This window comes from Hyposmocoma kahamanoa, unplaced genomic scaffold, assembly GCF_003589595.1.
Source record: "Hyposmocoma kahamanoa isolate Upper Pololo Valley unplaced genomic scaffold, ASM358959v1 116, whole genome shotgun sequence".
Lineage (NCBI taxonomy): Eukaryota > Metazoa > Arthropoda > Insecta > Lepidoptera > Cosmopterigidae > Hyposmocoma > Hyposmocoma kahamanoa.
The window spans coordinates 2,610,235-2,629,442 of record NW_020653391.1 but is presented as its reverse complement, the minus strand read 5'-3'; the positions used below and the strand labels follow the sequence as shown (position 1 = coordinate 2,629,442).

At 36.8% G+C, this 19,208-nt stretch overlaps 1 protein-coding gene across 1 annotated transcript in view; it reads right to left on the bottom strand.

Moving 5' to 3' along the window:
* The window catches only part of LOC113239771, a 255,869-nt gene that overhangs the window by 110,298 nt on the left and 126,363 nt on the right, over positions 1 to 19,208 (bottom strand). The window lies entirely within an intron of this gene.

The window sequence follows — 19,208 nt, the reverse complement described above, 5'->3', positions numbered from 1 at the left end:
ACTTCGATCCATCGGCTACGTACATCATTACTCTTCAATCCAACGAGGATTGGGCCCGGTTTGACCTTTGACCCGGGTAGTCGAGTAGACGACTGGATGTCACCATCGTCCAAATCCAATTTAGAGGCTATCTTCTTGAGCATTTGATTAATTTCTTTTGGGGGTATATCAGGTAAACCGGCTATTTCCATAGTGCATGAAAGACTTTTTTGCTCTAAAGCATTCATTTCTTGCTCCAAAACAGTTACCCGCAACTCGAGATTTTTATTTTTATTCAACAAGTCTGTGTCTGTGTCTACTGATTTTCCTAATACTTCAAATATGGAATGATTTAAAAATTAAAGTACAGTACTTACATACCAAATCTTATACTATACAAATAACAAATTTACGCGTAAACGAGTATAAATACTCTCGCAAGCCAAACGTCAAGTGACAACTACAGAATTTGTGTTAGTTAATTCCACGGTTGAAAGAAAAGAACTAGTTATGAAGTCTGTGGTTAATTCTTTCGAAAGAGAAAATTCGAACATACACTTGCAAAAGCCTTTGTAATGCGCTTCGAAACGTTTTACGCTGTGTCGTGGCTTAGAAAACGAATTGTTCTGCATTTATGACGGAAAATAACACTCCCGAATTCTGTTGCTGTAATTACGATTACAACGCGTTCGATGCATTTGTTGCGACGAACAATGTACTCAGACTTACTTAAAGAACGTAGATGTTAGTGCACAGACATGTGCATTTTTGTTATTATAATTACTAGTTGCGATTAAAAACCGTCACCATCGCGTATCGAACTTTGTTTTTAAATTTTTAAAGTAATTTACTATATTTGGCACTGAATTTAACAGTGCAAAACAATAACCATATAAACTATAAATATGTAGTAACTTATATGATAATAAGTGCAGTGTTTAAGTGTTGCCAAGATGCCTTTTTAACGGGAAAAGAAGTTTTTGTTAAGTGCTCTTGGTTTTGCTCCCGCTTTACTAACGACAATTTTCACGCCTCGACTGATAGATAGATATGTAGATAACTCGTTTATTTGCTGAATCACAGTACATTACAAAGAATATTGTAATTATGACATAGGTACAATGGTAACCATAAATAAAAAGGCTAGTCTAGGTGCGTGGGTATGGTCTGGAGTGCTATGTTGTGTCAGGTGTAGAGCAGAGTGTACTGTGTTAGGAAAAAAGATCTGACTCAGCATTATGCCGCAGTTCAGTTGAACTACGACGCTGATGATTCTGCCAATCGGGCAACAACTCCCGCCTGCTTGCAGATTTCAAAAAGGTTTTACAAAAAACCGACTCTTCTTTATAGCTAGGTAAAAACTTAGTGGTTTAACCACCTAGCGATGCGCTAACAAGCTCGACAAATTAACTGACTAAATTAACTACTTCTAGAGTATATGAAAATAACCAAGATAGACAAGATAGAGTCTTTTTTGTTGAAAAAGGTGTACTGATCCAATTCAAATTCAATCCACACCTCGCCTCGAGCCTCCGTCCGCGTGGACAATACACTTCACAAACTACCTATTTCATATATTATCAAATTTGTATAAAAATATTAGAATTTAAGTTTATTTTATTGATGTACTGTTATTTACATGTATAAATATTTCACATGTGTATGTAGTTGTATGTACACAACCTATTATGTCGGTTTTCTTATCTGTTGATTTATTGTTGAGTTGTCAGTGGCTCACTCGCCCGGGCTTGCTGAAAATCAGCGCCACGAAACGTTTTTAAAAAACCCTTTTTGTGGCTAAAGTTTCTTTCTTAAATTAGAAGAAAATAATCCACCTTAAATATAATATGCTTGATTCCAATCAATTTCATCGACTTTCAAATCGGTTAAACGATTTGAATAAAACTTGGCAAATAAATATAATTCCACAGACTTTTGAGGGCGGTTTCTTTGTTATAAAAAAATACATAATTATTTGTGAAATTACTTCGTCATTTTGTTATAAATTACAATACAAAGATCAAACATTTGACAGATCACGAACCTACGCTGGCACGACAAACCCTTTAGACAGCTTTGCATTTCCTGCCATCACCCACAATGCCATTCAACACTTTAGTAGATCGTTTAAAAATTCTGGTAGCATGTAGTTCGGCCTGCGCATTCCATATACGTTGTTGTATCCTGGCACTATGTTGGTATGTGTTATGATTGCATTAATTTTGTCGAGTATTATGTGGTTGCATATTATTATTTTTGGCGCCATAAGTATTATTTGTAGTTACTTATGGCGTCACTGGTGCTCGATTTTGAAGCGAGTATCCATTGGAGGGAAAAGAAATAGAAGTCTTGTTATTCGCTCGTTCGAAAGAAGTTAAAATATAATAAGTAGATTAATAAATTAAGCAATTAGTAAAATTATTGTGAATTGTAGAGGTATTTACGAAATGATTACGAATAAATAAGTTTAAATTACTACATAGAAGTTTTTATTTTTAAAATATGCATGAAAGCGAGCGCAATTGTTCAGTGAGCATTTGCTGTCGCAGATTTTGCTTGAAGTAATAATATATCTGACATAGAAATAGCTTTTACCATATACTTGTCATATTGAACTATCGTTGGCGATAGTGTGATTACGTTTTCATCGACATGGAAAGAGAATTAATGAGTGGGCTATCTATTCTCACTACTATTATGAATAATTTGCTGATATCCCACACTCTTACCATCAGAATGTGATTCTCTCGCGACTCTCAAAACTATCAACTCTAGTCCTCCGCGGACATCCAATCTCTACAATATTGGAAAAATAATGATGGTAAAGTACAGGAACCGTTTCTTTGACTATTGTACATATGTAGCAACAAAAGTAATAATAAGAAACAAAACAGATATTTCAAATATGCTGCAAAAATATATGTGTATATTTTTGAGCAGTATAAAAGTGTATTAGGGTTAGATAATAAATTTAAACCTGTAACCTATTTGAAACTAAATAGTTGTAGGTATTTATGTAGAACTTGCTTACATGTTTCATTGTAATTATAATTTAAACGTAACCTTATAAACCATACCTTAGACGTTATAACCGAGTAATAAAGTATAGAAGCTCGTGAGGTGGAACTCGGCAAATACTCAATGTGTCTGATGGAACCCAATCACACTTGATTAAGGTGCAAATAGAATGAATAAAGTACAAACTTACCATATCCGCTGACTAAATACTCCGACCACGGTGTCGGAGAAAAGTGTAGCATATACAAAAATAAGTATCTCTACAGTGTTGAGGCAGCTCCAATAGTTAAATAGGGGTGTAGTTGATTAGATACACAAGGCATCATTATTTTTAATACGTTCTCATTTCAAAACATAAAACTTTATTACTAGTATACTTATGTTCACACTTTCAAAGATATGTTCCACGAGTACAAGCGATGTTAACTTACGATACCATTTGGATTGCCAAATAGAAAGGAATTCCGTGACGTAATTAGCCTTATCCAAGAATATTGGGTACCTGGTTCCTGTCAGACACGTTTCGCCACGAATAGGGTCATTAATTTACGACAAATTTAGTTTAAAGGCCCGTTTACACGGAGATAGTTTATCGTCTCGTAGATATGATTAATTAAAAGAATAAAAAAGTTTTTTCGTGTAAACATTCGCGATTATCTACTTGGGCGACAATTGCCTCGCCATTGACTATTTCATATCTCTATGTAAATTAGAGTAGAGTAAATTAGTTAGAAAAACTTGCACGGCTAGAAGATGCTGACACCCGCCTCTTCAGTCCCTTCCAGACCATGGACGTTGCAATACGTTTTATACATAATGATTAAGTCATGAATTAAAAATCAAATAATGTGTGAAAATCGTGAAAGTTTAAAAAGTACTAGCCATAAAAATCTGTATAATAAGAGCCATCTAGTTGATTTGTTTGTTATCACTAGACATTAGAGTAGTTTTGATAAATTGCGGCTTTCAATATAAAACAATTAGTTACTAATAGATATTAAATACCCGACGACAGTGTCTTTTGTGGATTTTAGCCGTCCGCTTGTGTTATTGATCCAACTCCAAACAAAAAAAAGTTCTTGGCTGTATGTAGACATTACGATTGTAGCGTACGATTGCTTGCCACGAAACGTGCAACAAACTCACTCCATCTAAACGGTCGTTAACGTTACAGGAATCCGGGTCAATATAATATGGCAGAGCCCAATCTGTCGTAATTGTTTCACTGTTTTACACGTAGTTTAAATGATTTCTCTCATTCTTGTGTAAATTAATTAAAATTAACAATTTGTTTCTGTGATGTCCTGTAAATATCAATTTTATTTATTTATTTAATCATTTATTGTGCAGACAGAAACACATTTAGTAACAAGGAAAACACAAACAAACGATACTGCTTATTTCTAACAGTAATATCTTCCTGCAGATCTAAATATAGGAGACAATAATTACAATAACGAGTTGACGTGCACAACAAATCAAAGTTTTTTTTTTGTTCAATTTAAAGTTTTATTAAATATGTCATGATGTTTCTGTACCATGACATTCATTTATTTTTAACCGACTTCTAAACATCCTACTTTTTTGGAGTCGGTTTGTGTGTATGTTAGTATATAGTATAGTTGTGTGTATGCGATTACTGCGACATTTTGTGTACGGATTTCGATACTTATTTTTTTGTTGGAAAGGATGTTGTAGGGTCCCAATAAAATTTGAAGGATATATTTCACCTCTAAGGGTGGCAAATTAGGGACTGAATCCGGTTTATTGGATTTCACCCACTTCCCGTCAACCGATTTTGATAAAACTCGGCAAATAATTATTTGTGAAATTACTCCACTAACTTGTTATGATTCTTTCTACAAAGATCAAATACGAAGAAAACTTCCTTCGATTTAACAGAACACGAACCTGTGTCCCTGTGCCGAACTATATTAGAACTTTCGGACCACACACTAGGGTCCTGTCATCGAGTATAGAACCAGGAGCAGAGATGAAATGTCATTTAATTTGTTTGAAAATTATTCTGCCAAATCATTACGGTGACATCTGCGCTCCGATAGGCCGGCCCGAATTTGAAACAATTGACGGGTGTCGTCAATTGTTTCACTTCAAATCGACCAGTTTAACTTGAACTTTGTTATTATGGACGAAAATTGAAAAATTTCATATTTAATATTTAATTACCGATGAAGTGTGATTCTGTTTGTTTTGTAATTAGATGCTTTGCTGTATTTTCCACACCACCGAATGGAACAGCCCCTCATTGTTAGAGATATTATCTTTATTACAATAGATACAGAATATTTTTGGAATACACGGAATGTGCACACAGGTCAGTTGTTGGCGCTGTACTATTTCAGCTTTCTAGTTTGTGATTTCAGCGCAAACAAACCTTTGGTCCATCTTCGTAACTGTTTTTCATAACTAGTTACGAAAGAAGATTTTTAGAGTTGATATTTAAAAGGGATACAAGGACCATTTTTCTGATAAGTTGCCAGGGCTGGATGGCCCTTATTTCGTCTCTATTTCTGGTCACATACTCCATGTTAAAGACATTCTCTTTTCTAAATCCTTATTTATAAAGGCACTTTTCAAGTACTTAACTCCACACAAACCTATTGAATGTATGTTTGTATGTTCACTGAACATTTTCCCCCTGGTACGCTGTTTGCCTACTCGGAATGTAAGCTTTTATGCTAAACAAATATTCGCTTGTTTTTCTTGGCAACTTCTATTATCGGCGACACTCAATTTTGCGATTATTGAAATATGTGCCCAGACGTAGATAGTGTGTCAGTTGTTGTTATCAAGTCGTGTTACAAATGTTGACTTAAAATAGTTTTTATGATCTAGATATTATGCATTTTTTTATAATACCAAGTGAGGGCGCGTGTACACGCTAAGAAATTCAACGTGTCTGCTACAGAAAAGACTGGTCTTGTACACGACAAGAAATTTGTCGGATCTAGCCACGAAAACATATCCTGTCTGTTGCAGATGAGAAAATGATGAGTATGTACACGATATGAATGCTTTCGGATAGACGAGTGTAGGGTAAAATGTGTCATATATGAGTCTTCCAGGTATCTGTCGTTTTACTACCGACTGTGGGAAAAAATATGTTGTTGTATATGTTGACTATTAAGCAACACCCGTACACGTGCATAAACGTTTGTTAACTGACAATGCACCTCACCCTGCTCCATAAAATAGCGGCCAAGCGTATCGTGTTGGGAGTAGACAAGATTTTTTTCTTGTCCGGCGCCGAGGCAGTGTACACAGATCGTGTGTAGAAACGACACGAATTCTTGCATAGACCCGGCAACTTTTCTTAGCATGGACAGGCACCCTGACAAGATGAACAATTCGTGCACCTTGTGGTAAGCGATACGCCTATCCATAACTATTAAGTGCTGAATGGCGGAATCGGAATTGAGACAAGATCATACGTCGATTATTATTGTTTCTTGATATTTAACTGTTCTTATTGTGGCGTTTACACTACATAGTACAGGGATAGCTCAATGAAACAACATGTGTTTACTTCACGTACAAGTGCGATACGTTCGCTCGCACCACTGTCTAGTGTCGTATTGCGGGAACGGCCGCAGTGCAACTTATATTGTCTAATGCCTATGGTACATTATATGCATACACTACACTTACTTTTTATAAAAAAAATTGTACAGTTAAATATCTAGAAACAATAATAATCGACATATGAACTCGTCTCAATTCCGACGAACCAATTATTTCGTTGTTTTTTTTACAATAGCAAGTAACGGGACGAACAAGTCGTACGCCTGGTGTTAAGCGACTGAACTCAAGTTTTTTTAAAGCTTTAACTACCCCACTTTGTCGCACGTGTGTTTATAGAACTTACTGTATAAGTAGAATACATTGTTGTACTAAACTGTATTAACAAAAAAAAACCATTTTCCAGTTTCGTAGTCAACAACCAAACTCATATGTCCGTCTGCCCGCACAACGTAATTAAAATTTCTCCCGTACATCGAAAGATATTTAGATATAAAGGTGTGTAGATAAAAGTAATAAAAGTTTAAGTGTACCTCAGCTCTCCCGTGTACGAACCCGTTGTGGGCGTATCCGACATGCTCTTGGCCGGTCTTTATTATCACATTAAATGTTTACATATCAGACATATATTGTGAACACTTGTAATATTTTATACTAAATGTTAGTTTGCGTCAAATAAGTCGCACTGTATACGATTAGAGATTCTACAATTCTCTGCCATTTTGCTATGCTTTAAAACAGGGTTTCTTAACATTTTTCTAGTCATAGACCCCTCTCAAAATCTCAAAGAGCCAGGGACCCGTCCCAAAAAGATGAAGAAGGGGAAAGACTGGTTGCGTTGACGCACGTCAAAAGGCGCGAAAATTCAAAAAGTGCACTCCACGTGCACTCGCACAGTATCTATTTACTCACAACATACTATTTATCATTTTTTATATCAATGCATTATGTTAGGTAGGCTCGTTGTGGACTGCCAGGTGCCGCCAGCATTCAACACATGAACCCACTCAGGGCTCCATGAAACACAGGTTAAGAAACCCTGCTTTGAACAGAACTTTTGTCTCACACCAGTATCTTGTGGTCCATAAAAATAATAATGTGCTAATAAACAACGACACCAATTACCTAGGCTCAAACTAGAAAATTCCCTGTACTATAGGTACCAGAGTGTTACTTGTCAGCGCCACACTCCTTCAGGCTACGAACGAGCTCGCCCAGAAGATGCCTATTCAGTCGCATCATAATTATACTCAAGATTTATGTGCTCGAAAATATAGTCGCAGGACATCATTCCTAGGCTTTGCGCATAATAAAAGATGATGAAAAGCGCTTAGTACGCCTGAAAAGGGAATATTGACCATGTAAAGATGATATCTCGGCGTATATATGGATGTCCGATGGTAAACGGAGGGCATGATCAGCTGATGGAGCTCACGGGCACACTCATCGAAATATATTCTGTAAAAAACCGACAGACAGGCAACTTTGCGCTAGTGGACTAAACTTTTTACTTTAGATTAGAGTTTATCGTCGCCAATAAGTCTCTTAGGGTCGTATTCCGGAACTCTACTCAATACTCAAGTCAGGACTTGAGTATTGCAGTGAGCACTGAAATTCGTACTCAAGTCCTTGCCGTTAGGGTCGTATTTCCAGTGCTTGAAATCATACTCAAGTCTGCTCAAATCCTGACTTGAGCATTGAGTAGAGTTTTGGAATACGACCCCTAAATCTAACTTTTCTATATTGTCTCGAGACTGAGTGTTTAGGTGCATACTTACTTTAGTATCAAAGCCAACGTATGTGATGTTGCGTGTAGTGTCACAAACACTGTTCTTACCTGTCAAAACCGGAACGCAGTAACAGAAGTTTTTGCTTCACAGATCTATTCATCCAGGTACAGATAAAGTCGTCAAATGCATGCCCTATTCTTCTAATTTAGAGATTTCAATGTTCAAAGTGAGCTATTTATATTTCAAGTTCTTTTAGAAACATTTATTTTTCTTTCCCGATGTGCAAATAGGCGAAATGAACAATTTAACGATGTCTGTTTAACGGGGCATTATATTTTGATTAAGGGATTGTCCCATTGAATCGTATAAAATGGGCGGGAAATCGGTGTCAAAGTAAGCGTGAAGAGAGTCTGTCGTTTTAACCAATTTTGGCAATAAGAAGTTTCGTTAAATTTTGTCATTGGGCGTATTACCCGTGCGCCACGGAAGCAATTTAGAAAATGTAGTTTCCGTGATTAGTTCATGTGTGTTTTTTATGTTCGCACACATTTACGACAACGAGCTTTCGTTGTTCCATCGAAATCGTCGAAAGTAAAAGAATATTACGTATATAAATGTAGAGCAGCAGTGGAGCTCCTCGTGAAAGAGTTCGTCGAGGGAAGTACTGTCACCTTACCTATTTCTGCCGCCAAGCAGTAATGTTAGCATTACTGCGTTCCGCTTTAGAAAGGTAAGGGTGTTGGTGAAATTACAGGCACATGGGACTTGTCAACTTATGTCTTGGAGTGACTGGCGCAGTGGCAGTGACTCTAAGAACTCTGCGATTTAAAGCTCTCAGTGGCACTGCAACTGGTATGGATAAGCGTGTCGCTTACCACCAGGTACACGACTTGTTTGTACCGTCACTTGGTATTATAAAAGAAATAGCATTTGTGTTGAATTTTGCTGGCACTACAGCGCGGGTACATGACAAAAACGCAGATAAAAGCTATTTATTCTTTTGCCCCACATCTCATTAATCGTTTTTTCTATCGTGCTACTCCATCACGTGATGTCTACAAAAAGCTATCGCTGAGAAAAATCCGTACGGGTCTTACGATCGGCCCGTAATCGATCGAGGTCCCATCGGGTCGGTACAAACTCAGGCGTGATTACGTGATCCATCTCCCGTGATAGATAACTTTAAGGTTATTTTTATATGCATTGTTTACCTGTCGGTTGACTTGAATTTGACTTAATTTCTTGGGCCTTCTCAGATTTATGCATCTGTTATATTTTAATTTTTTTTCAATAATAACGCACACACTCAACATAGCCCCGCACTAGGGAAATCCCTGTGTCGCGGGTGCCATGGACACACACATAGACAACCACACATTACACCCAAACTCACGAGAGAAATAAATGTAGGTCACACAAATATTTCTCCCGGCCCGGGAATCGAACCTGGGTTGAACTGTTACCATGCCGGACTGCCACGCAGAGCTCCCAGGTTCGATTGCCGGGCCGGGAGAAATATTTGTATGGCCTACATTTGTTTCCCTCGTGAGTTTGAGTGTAATTTGTGGTTGTCTATGTGTGTATTCATGGCACTCGCGACACAGGGATTTCCCTAGTGCGGGACTATGAGTTTGTGCGTTATTATTATTATTACTATTATATATTATTTCAGCCGTAGATGGAACGTCCACTGGCGTACATGGCGTCCAAATCCAGCGAAATCCAAATCTGTTATTTGTCTATTTGTCTCAATTTAATTTTCATGTATAATATAGTAAATAATATAGTATATGTTGTATGCAATAGTGTATAATATTTAAGGGGCTGCATCACTTTTGCTGTGCCTCGAACGTGTTTGTATAGGCGCAAGATGAACGCCGTCATCCGCAAGAAAACAGGTTGTAGACTGCACAAACACCATTTTACAGGTAACACCTGATAGATAAGTCTATTGAACTTGGATATAAGCGAAAAATAGTAATCTATCTGCTTATTTATTTATCACAAATTTATATTTATCATTAATTTAGAGATTAAATTACTTTGTAATTAAAACTTTTGTTCAGCATAAATTAATATTAAGTAATCCTTAACAAACAAACAAATTTAGTAGCAGTATGGCTCCTCGTGAATGATATTGTTCAGTGAAGTACTGCTGCCTTACCTATTTCTGCCGCCAAGCAGTAATGTAAGCATCACAGTATTTCGGTGTCGAAGGGCAAGGAAGCTGGCAAAATTAAGGCACTTAGGACTTGTCAACTTAAGTCTCAGGGTGAAGGGCGTAGTGGCAGTGCCCCTCAGATCTTTGTGATTTAAGGACAGGCGTGTTATTTACCATCAAGCGGAAGGCCTTATTCGGAGTGGTGGAGACGCTCCTTGTTTTCACAGTGGCCGCGAGCGGGTATACCGATTGGCTCGGTCCTCCCGTATCATTCACAGTGCTTGGTGCGTCTAGCATCTGTTTGCGAGTTCGACTTGTGGATTTGTACCCGCTCGTAGCCGCTTCAGCAATGTGAAAGGGAAGACGCCAAGACCCGCACACCCGCACCCGCCGACGTTCCCGCGCCTGCACACGGAATGAGCCCTAAGACTTGCTCGTCCCATCAATTGGTTTTACAAAAAATTCAAAAAAACCTCTTCATATTCTACAACATAAAAGTAAATACTAAAATCCAACGATAGTGTGGGTTGTTAAACAATATACATTTATATTTTTTACGGCACAGTCCAAGTATCAACTGTAAATGAATGAATTTTTAATTATAAATTGTTGTACGAAAGATTGCCGCGGAAGCATTTGTATATTGCATTCTGCGCAAAAGATTCTTTTCCACGAATTCGACGGCTTTATTGTATTTTTATATTGTTAATAAAATTTTATTTTACACGTTTTACAAAAAGTCACTATCTTATTACGAGGACTTGGATCGACGGATCTTCAAAACAAATATGACTTTCGAAGTCATGGACGTAGTCGTTTTGATTGGCAACTGTCGTATACTCTGACTGTTGTATACCGAATGATAATATTTTTTTTCTACTGCTGTTTTTATTTTTTTCCCTACTCTAAGTCCTGTACTAATAATCTGTCAATTTTATTATAATTTCATATATCATATTCCAAAACCGCTCTTTGTAATCCTCAATGTAAATTCTATTTTTTATGATACTCACTACTGACTGACAAATTTCTTTCACTTGCGTTTTTCGCTTGCTTGCGTCGGCGGGTACACGGCGTAGAAATCTGCCTTCCGCCCAACGCGTTTACGAGTCTTCCCCTTTGCGTTGCGGAGAAACTTGCGCGCATGCGCGGCGCCTTGTCTTTGTTTTGGTTTTATTGGACGCGTGGACGCTGCTGCTCTGTGATTGGGCAGTGGTGCTGTAATCCGCAAACGTTCCCCGTTGTTTGCGTGGAAATATCAAGCTTCCTTGATATCAAACTCACGCAACGCAAAGAAATCCATCGCAAAGCACGCGGGCGGCGCAAGCGAGCGACTCGAGAACAATCCTACTTGTGCGTAAGCGACAGATCTTTGCGTATGCGCGAAGCGAGTCACGCAAGCAAGCGAAAAACGCAAGTGAAAAAAAAATGAAATTCATGAAGTCGGCGTTAGAGACACAGAACTATAAGGCGAGTTACACACTGCACCGCGCCCCGCGACGAAACGCGGGACGCGGAATCTCGCGCGCGGTGGCGGGGATTTTCATACATGCTCGTCGGTGAAGGGTACTCTTGACCTGGCCCTTCTTTAGGATGGCGTCAATTTGGTCATGATAAGTTCTTGCCCGCTCACACTCGCCTTATAAATCTGTTTCGTCACTCTTCTTTCATTCATTCTCTCTACATGTCCGAACCATCTAAGCATCCCTTTCTCTATCTTTGTCACTATATCTTTTTCCACGCCGCAACGCTCTCTTATCACACTGTTCCGTAATTTATCCATCCGAGTCACTCCAGCCATACTCCTCAAAGCTCTCATTTCTACTGCATTAATTCTACTTTCATGCTTCTTTTGCCAAACCCAACATTCACTACCATACATAAATGTAGGAACCAGTACCCCCCATGCACAGCCAATCAAAAGTATGCAAGGCACCATTCACTTGATTCCCTGCGTTCACTCTTCTTTCAATGTCTCTTCCACATTTTCCATCACACATAAACATAGAACCCAAATACACAAACTCTTTCACTTGTTCCACTTTCTCTACTTCAATCAATGTCGTGCAATTCGTCATAGCTTCCTCTCTTTCAAAAACCATTACTTTTGTCTTTCCCACTTTGGTATCCGACTCTCCTAATGTTAAGACCTTATATGCATCCAAAAGCAACAATTATAACGCACCCGTCAGATATTTCACACAGATACACTCATTGTTGAATCAGTATCGCTCACAACACACTCTACACTTACTCTCCACATTCTTGTTACACACTGCGACTTATTTATCTAACATAGTTTAAGTCCATAAACTGTACTAACTCTTTGGACATCTTTCTCATATTTTATTCTTTTCTGGGTCCCAAATGTACACTTTTATAGTACTGGTTTTGGGACTACAGAGTTCCTTTTAGTTAAACTGTATGCCATTTGCTGATAAAAATTCGATTGATGCTTGCCCGCCGCGCCGTGGCGGCAACGGTACTGTCTGCTAACACAGGTTAAATCCTTTTGTGGGGTCTGAATGATGCCTGACTGGTCAGCAATCAATCAATAACTAATAATTACTGTATTATTTCTGTACTATTTGTAATGGCTATCAATAAAGTAATAAATAAAAATAATAACGACTTCCTCTGTGGCCGAACGGTTACCATGCCGGACTGCCACGCAGAGGTCCCAGGTTCGATTTCCGCGCCGGGAGAAATATTTATATGGCCTACACTTATTTCTATCGTGAGTTTGGGTGTAATTTGTGGTTGTCTATGTGTGTGTCCATAGCACCCGCGACACAGGATTTCCCTAGTGCGGGGCTATGTTGAGTGTGTGCGTTATTATTATATTATATTGTCAAAGTTATTATTGTTATTATAATCATGAAAATCGGTTCACAAATAACGGAGTTATAAATATAAGCAGTACTTTGCCCTTTCTATTCCACCTCTTTGGTATTTTGTCTTGTAACGTTTGTTTGGCTTTCGCTTGAGGTTCGTGTCATGAATTGTTAACAATATGTATATTACTTAAATATAGGTTGTTTCATTATTTTACTTACTCGTAGAAAAAGCATTGTATATAATCAGGAAATAATTAGGTTTTAAATTCTCGTACCTATTAATAATAAATACTATTTGATTCTATATATTAAGAGTCGATGCTACCTCAGCTCGAATTCAATTTTTTTCCGTTTAATACGTGTCCTCTTCCAAAAGGCGATGACGAAAGGGATCCTTGAAGAACGAGTCTTCCAGCCCGGGGACTATGTCCGCGCCAAACGACGCGTCGAGTGCGTCGAGCTGCCCTGCCTCCCGCGAAAGCCATAGATAAGCGGGCCCCTTCAGGCCCCCGCTCTCTCGCACGGGTTATGAGCCTTCAGCTCACCCTTTTCTTCCGGTGGCGCAGTCAATGCCATCAGCGGCCAACTGCAGTGTCTTACAAAAAAAAGAACTCGCTCTCTTTTCCGTGCGCTGCGCCCTACTGACTAGTCGACTATTTGTAACATTTTATATTCACTTAAACCTAAGTTTGTACAATACGTAATTTCCGCATTACAAATCTTCATTTTGTACCAAACTGTGCTCTTCATTCCGAAACCCTTAAAAATATGTCCTCGGTAAGCAAGACACCGGACATAAAATTAATTTTGCTTAGGTCGTACGGCAAGGACACTGGCTTTATTTTCGAATTTATTTTTTTATAAACGATATTAAAACCTTTTGAAAAATGTGTATCTTATTATACGTTTTTCAGTTGATACAGAAAATTCATTGGTATATGTAAAGTACTTATTTAATAAACCTCTTTTCTTGTAAAATTTCGAAGTATATTTGTGTTTTTTTTTCTATAATGAAAATTTTTAGGAATCGTGTTTTCACACCGTACAGTAAGTAAGTAAGTAAGTAAGTAAGTAAATTCTTTATGTCCTCCACAAATTTGTAACAACTTAAGTAAACATAAGAGATATTAAAGTAAAAAACATGACAGGAAAATTTGTAGAGGCTGGAGCCTAAACTAGGATACCCTGTATTTTAGGTCACGAGGCCTCCACCTCCAGAAATTCTGATCAATATTTATAAATCTATATTAACAAGTTACATGTATACTTAATTGGAAAAAAGAGTGATAACAAAAAAGATATATATATATATATATATATATAGAATAAAAATTAAATTGTAAGTGTGTGAGAGTGTGTGTGATGATTGAGTGCATGTGGTGTGTATGGAAGTGCGTGTGATGTGTGCGAAAGTGCATGTGATGTGTGTGTAATTGTTTGTGATGTGTGTGAAAGTGCAAGTGATATGCGAAGTGCTTGTAAATGTGGATACATATTAGAGTGAATGTGCGACCTGCGTAGGTTTAGATGATTAATTTTACGAGTTCATAAACGGTGGACGTGTTTGGTGAGATGAGAAAAGAATATAAGAGTTCGAACATTGACTATTAAACTTTACTTTTATTCTAACATTATTATTTTGTTTGACTCTGCAACTTAGATATTTATAGCATCAAAATTACTAGTGATTTAAAAAATGACAAAACGCACCGATTACAATTAGGCACCACAGTAATCAGTGTATATCCTTAATTACTATATATTTTTGCCAAAGTGATTAATTCAACACTTTCACTGTTGTGCGGAATCAACTAACGTCATTTGAGATGTATAGACTCTTATGCAAAACTGGAATGACAGATAGAGACAGCTCGTCACTGGAAAGCGATAATGCTGTAACACTCAAAAACTCAACTTTTCACTGGAGCCGAAACAAAAATTGCAAAAACGAAAAAAAATCATAACGCTGAAACGGTTCGAGTTTTTAACCGACTTCAAAAAAGGAGGAGGTTCTCAATTCGACTGTATGTTCTTTTTTTTTGTATGTATGTTACGCGATAACTCCGGTATTTGTGAACCAATTTTCATGATTCTTTTTTTGTTGGAAAGGGGGTACTTCCATAGTGGTCCTGTTTTATTTTGAAGAAAATCATCCACCGCGATGGGTGGCTGTTCACGCATGAAGATTCATTTTTATAAATAGCGTCTAACTTCAATTTAGGAGCAATTACTGTAATGGTTGATTTTGCTATTTCTCCAATTCAAGGCGTTTTTCTCTCAATATACTTCGTGTAGTGTCGTAGTGACAACCTATTTTTATTATCTCCAGTGTCAAGTCCTGTATAGTGGCGAACTAGGGGATATTTCAATAAAACTTAGCAAATAGACGTAATTCCACGTACTTTTGAGGTCGGTTTTTTTAGTACTCTGTACTGAGATTATTTATGCCAAATTTAGCAAATAAGCCTATAAAAAATAGGACTTCTTAACAATAAACTCGGATTTGAAATAGTCCTAATCCTAATGACGATTATGTGTTACGACAATTTGATTTTCAGATTTTAACCCCAAAGAATGTTGTAACTTTCAAGTTAATTTGTATAAAGGTGCGACTAATGCCGTCAATTTACGGTATTCTAAGAGTGATGTAAATGAATTAGAGCACCTTAACATATTTTTGGTCTTTAATTGTTAACTTTTTGAAGATGTACGAAATTCAATACTGCTGTAAGAGTATTTTTTAAACCAAAGCAGGTAACATTAAAATGGTGTTAGTGAAAATAACATGCAATTTACATAGCTTTTAAAATGTTTATTATTAAAAAGAACCACTATTTGTGAAAAAGACTTTGGTCACTATGAGTAGGTACATTGAAACAAATCGATTTATAATATGGGAGATTTAACACAATAAAACAAAATCATTGACACTTTGTGTGTCATATAACATCGTTCTTAGAACTGATGAATTATAAATTCCTTAAAATAATAATAATCAACAACTAATCTTACTCTTGATTGTTAGTTTTAATTTTCTGTTCTTATATTTTCTATTTTAGTTTATTGCCTGGTGCCTTCGAGGAAAAAGATTAACTACATATCAAAGATTTAAAATTATTACGTGTTATATATTCAATAATAATTAAACCACCATATTCCTCGTAGGCACTAGGTAATGATCAAAAATATTAAAAATATAGAAACATTTTATTATGAATATAATTACAATTAAAACCAAACTATATTCATCCATTAAGCACACTTCATTCATTAAAAAAATATATTAAAATTAAAGCTTCTAAATTCCATGAACTGCAAATTGGTTGTACATCACTGATAATTTCGGGACGTACACACAACACATCATAACTTGTCAATTGAATGTTAGGTCCAGGAACTGCAACCAGCTTCTGCATTATTGGTCTTTTTGAAAGTACACATTTTCTATGATCATTTCAGTAGATACTTTGAATAAATCTTTCTCAGGGTCTCTAAACGTAGGCGGTCAGATCAACTTTTGTAGAGACTAGTTTTGAGTTTGGCGTATTGTATATCTTTTGGTGACATGTCGCGGAGCTTCTTGATGCAGTTTGAGGCATTGAATCTGGTTAAATTATTATCGGCGGACGAGTGTTGCACATTGGATTAGGTTACAATTTATTAGAACCGTCTGATGGCCGTAGTAATTTGTTATTTAAAATTTCAGTCTTAGATTGTTTTGACTAGTCGCATAGCGGTAGTCAACAGAAAATTGTTTCTTTGTTCTCTTTTAGCTCACCTAGGCATTTTATTCTTTTTTGTGACATTATTTGTGTTTCTATATTCGTTAGCATGTGTAGAATATATTTTATACGTGTATCTATTTTATTATTAATTAATCTTTGTGGTATGCATGACTTAACATACCTACAGTAATTTAGACTGTTGATAGTAACTATTATGACGTAATCTGTGCTATTGGCTGTGGTTCATTATACCTAGAATTAAGATTTTGTGATACATGAGTTTGCTGAATAAATGATGATGGTTACTGTAGTGAAGTGAGAAAAAACTTCATAAAAAGACGGAAACGCACTACAGGTATAAACATTTATCTGCCTGCCCCGATGGGAGAACGGCGAGAGATATATGTATGTATCCAGAAATTAGCTTGTTTGCAATATTGTATCTAAATCCGTTTTAGCGACTTAGTGAATAATAATCGCCTAAACATATTAACATACCTACATATCACAATAACTTTGAACTTTGTAGGATTTCTCAGTCACGTAAATGCATCGTATTTACGAGTTCTCCGTAGTTTATTAATTTCAGACTCTTATGGTCTGAATAAATAAATGAGATTAAATATAATAAGTGATTAAATAAAATAAGGAAGAAGAAATAATATTTTCAATAATAATTGAAAAAATACTTTCGATTTTGCTATAAAAAACCTCGGATACACAAGTACCCTCACTGCTGCATGCGTAGTCTCTAAAGATTGCTGTAAGTCGCGGTATCATTAAGCGAGGGAAGGATAAAATGACGTAAGGAGAAATTCTGTACTTGTTTATATTTGTATTTAACTATCGTAACACTCATTGCACTGTAAAAACTCGGAGCTTTAAAACGCTGTAAATCACATTGTTCGTACTTAACAACACTCAAGTAAATGCATGAACGCAAAAATGCTGTAATCAGAGGCACAGAAAATTTTAATTACGTGTTCTTGATGTAACGCACATTTCGCAAAAAACAGGATTTTATGTAGGTTAACTCGTTTTAAAATTCCTTAATCAGAAAAAATCGTTAAAAAAATTATGCTGTCCAGAGTTTATTTTTCATTTTACAGACATGAGACCCAGACCAATCGAAGCAGAAAAAAAAACTGAACAAGAATGTGCAAAAAAAGCATTTTTGCAGTTATTGCGGGTTACGGCATTATCGCTTTCCAGTGACGAGCTATATAATAATATCACTCTATCTCTTAATTACACTGCCACGATACAGGGGCCCTACTCTCGAAACACGAAATCTGTAGTTACGGCCGTTTTCTCATGGATGTCCTTACAACCTTGAATTTCAAGCTTGCTAGCGGCGCGAAGATGTGAGCGAAGCTGTGAAACGGTGTGTAGCGATGCGATGAGTGCGGACTCTTTTCAGCTATGCGCGAGTGGGGTGTGGCATGGTGAGGTGAGCAAAGGGGACGACATGCGACAGCGCGCTCTCGTACCTCGCACACACTCCTCTCTCGCATCCCTCGCACACGTCACTCGCTCCTTTGTATGTACAAATACTTAGCTCCGTTAGCCATTTCCCACCAGAGGTGTTTTAAGCGAGGCTAGGAGAATGAAGTAATCCTAATTGTTGATTTTTCCTCGGACGCCGCCTAGCTACCTCGCACATCTCTTTTCTATTTATTTATTTAAGCAAGTATACAATCAAATATTGAGTTCTTAGGTTTTCGCGATTGTTACACATAGGAAATTTCCTATTTAAATGGGTAGTTCAGACAGTAGTAAACAGACATATATACAAAGTTAGTACTAAATTAATTAATGTTAACATCTAATGAACTATTTTTAAATTCTTCAAAATAATAATCGAAAGCCTAACCATTAATGTTAATAAATACAAATACGTAATATTAATTTTAAAATAAATTTTACATCGGTTAGGAGTAAATAGATGACACTGTTACATATTGGCAATAATACTAACAACAACCACGACAACATCACCCAACCCTTTCGCAAATGGCGTTTCGAAAGGCGTAATAGCGACTGCTGAAGATGTCAATCTCTGAATGGACTGCAGCGAAGTCATTGTAAACACGACACATACGAGTGAGGGGATTATAAAATGAGGTATTGTTGGTGTACACACAATTTGAAAGTCAAGTTTGTATTAATTAAATTTTTATTGAATTGATATTCAATTATTTTTTGTGAAATTACTCCA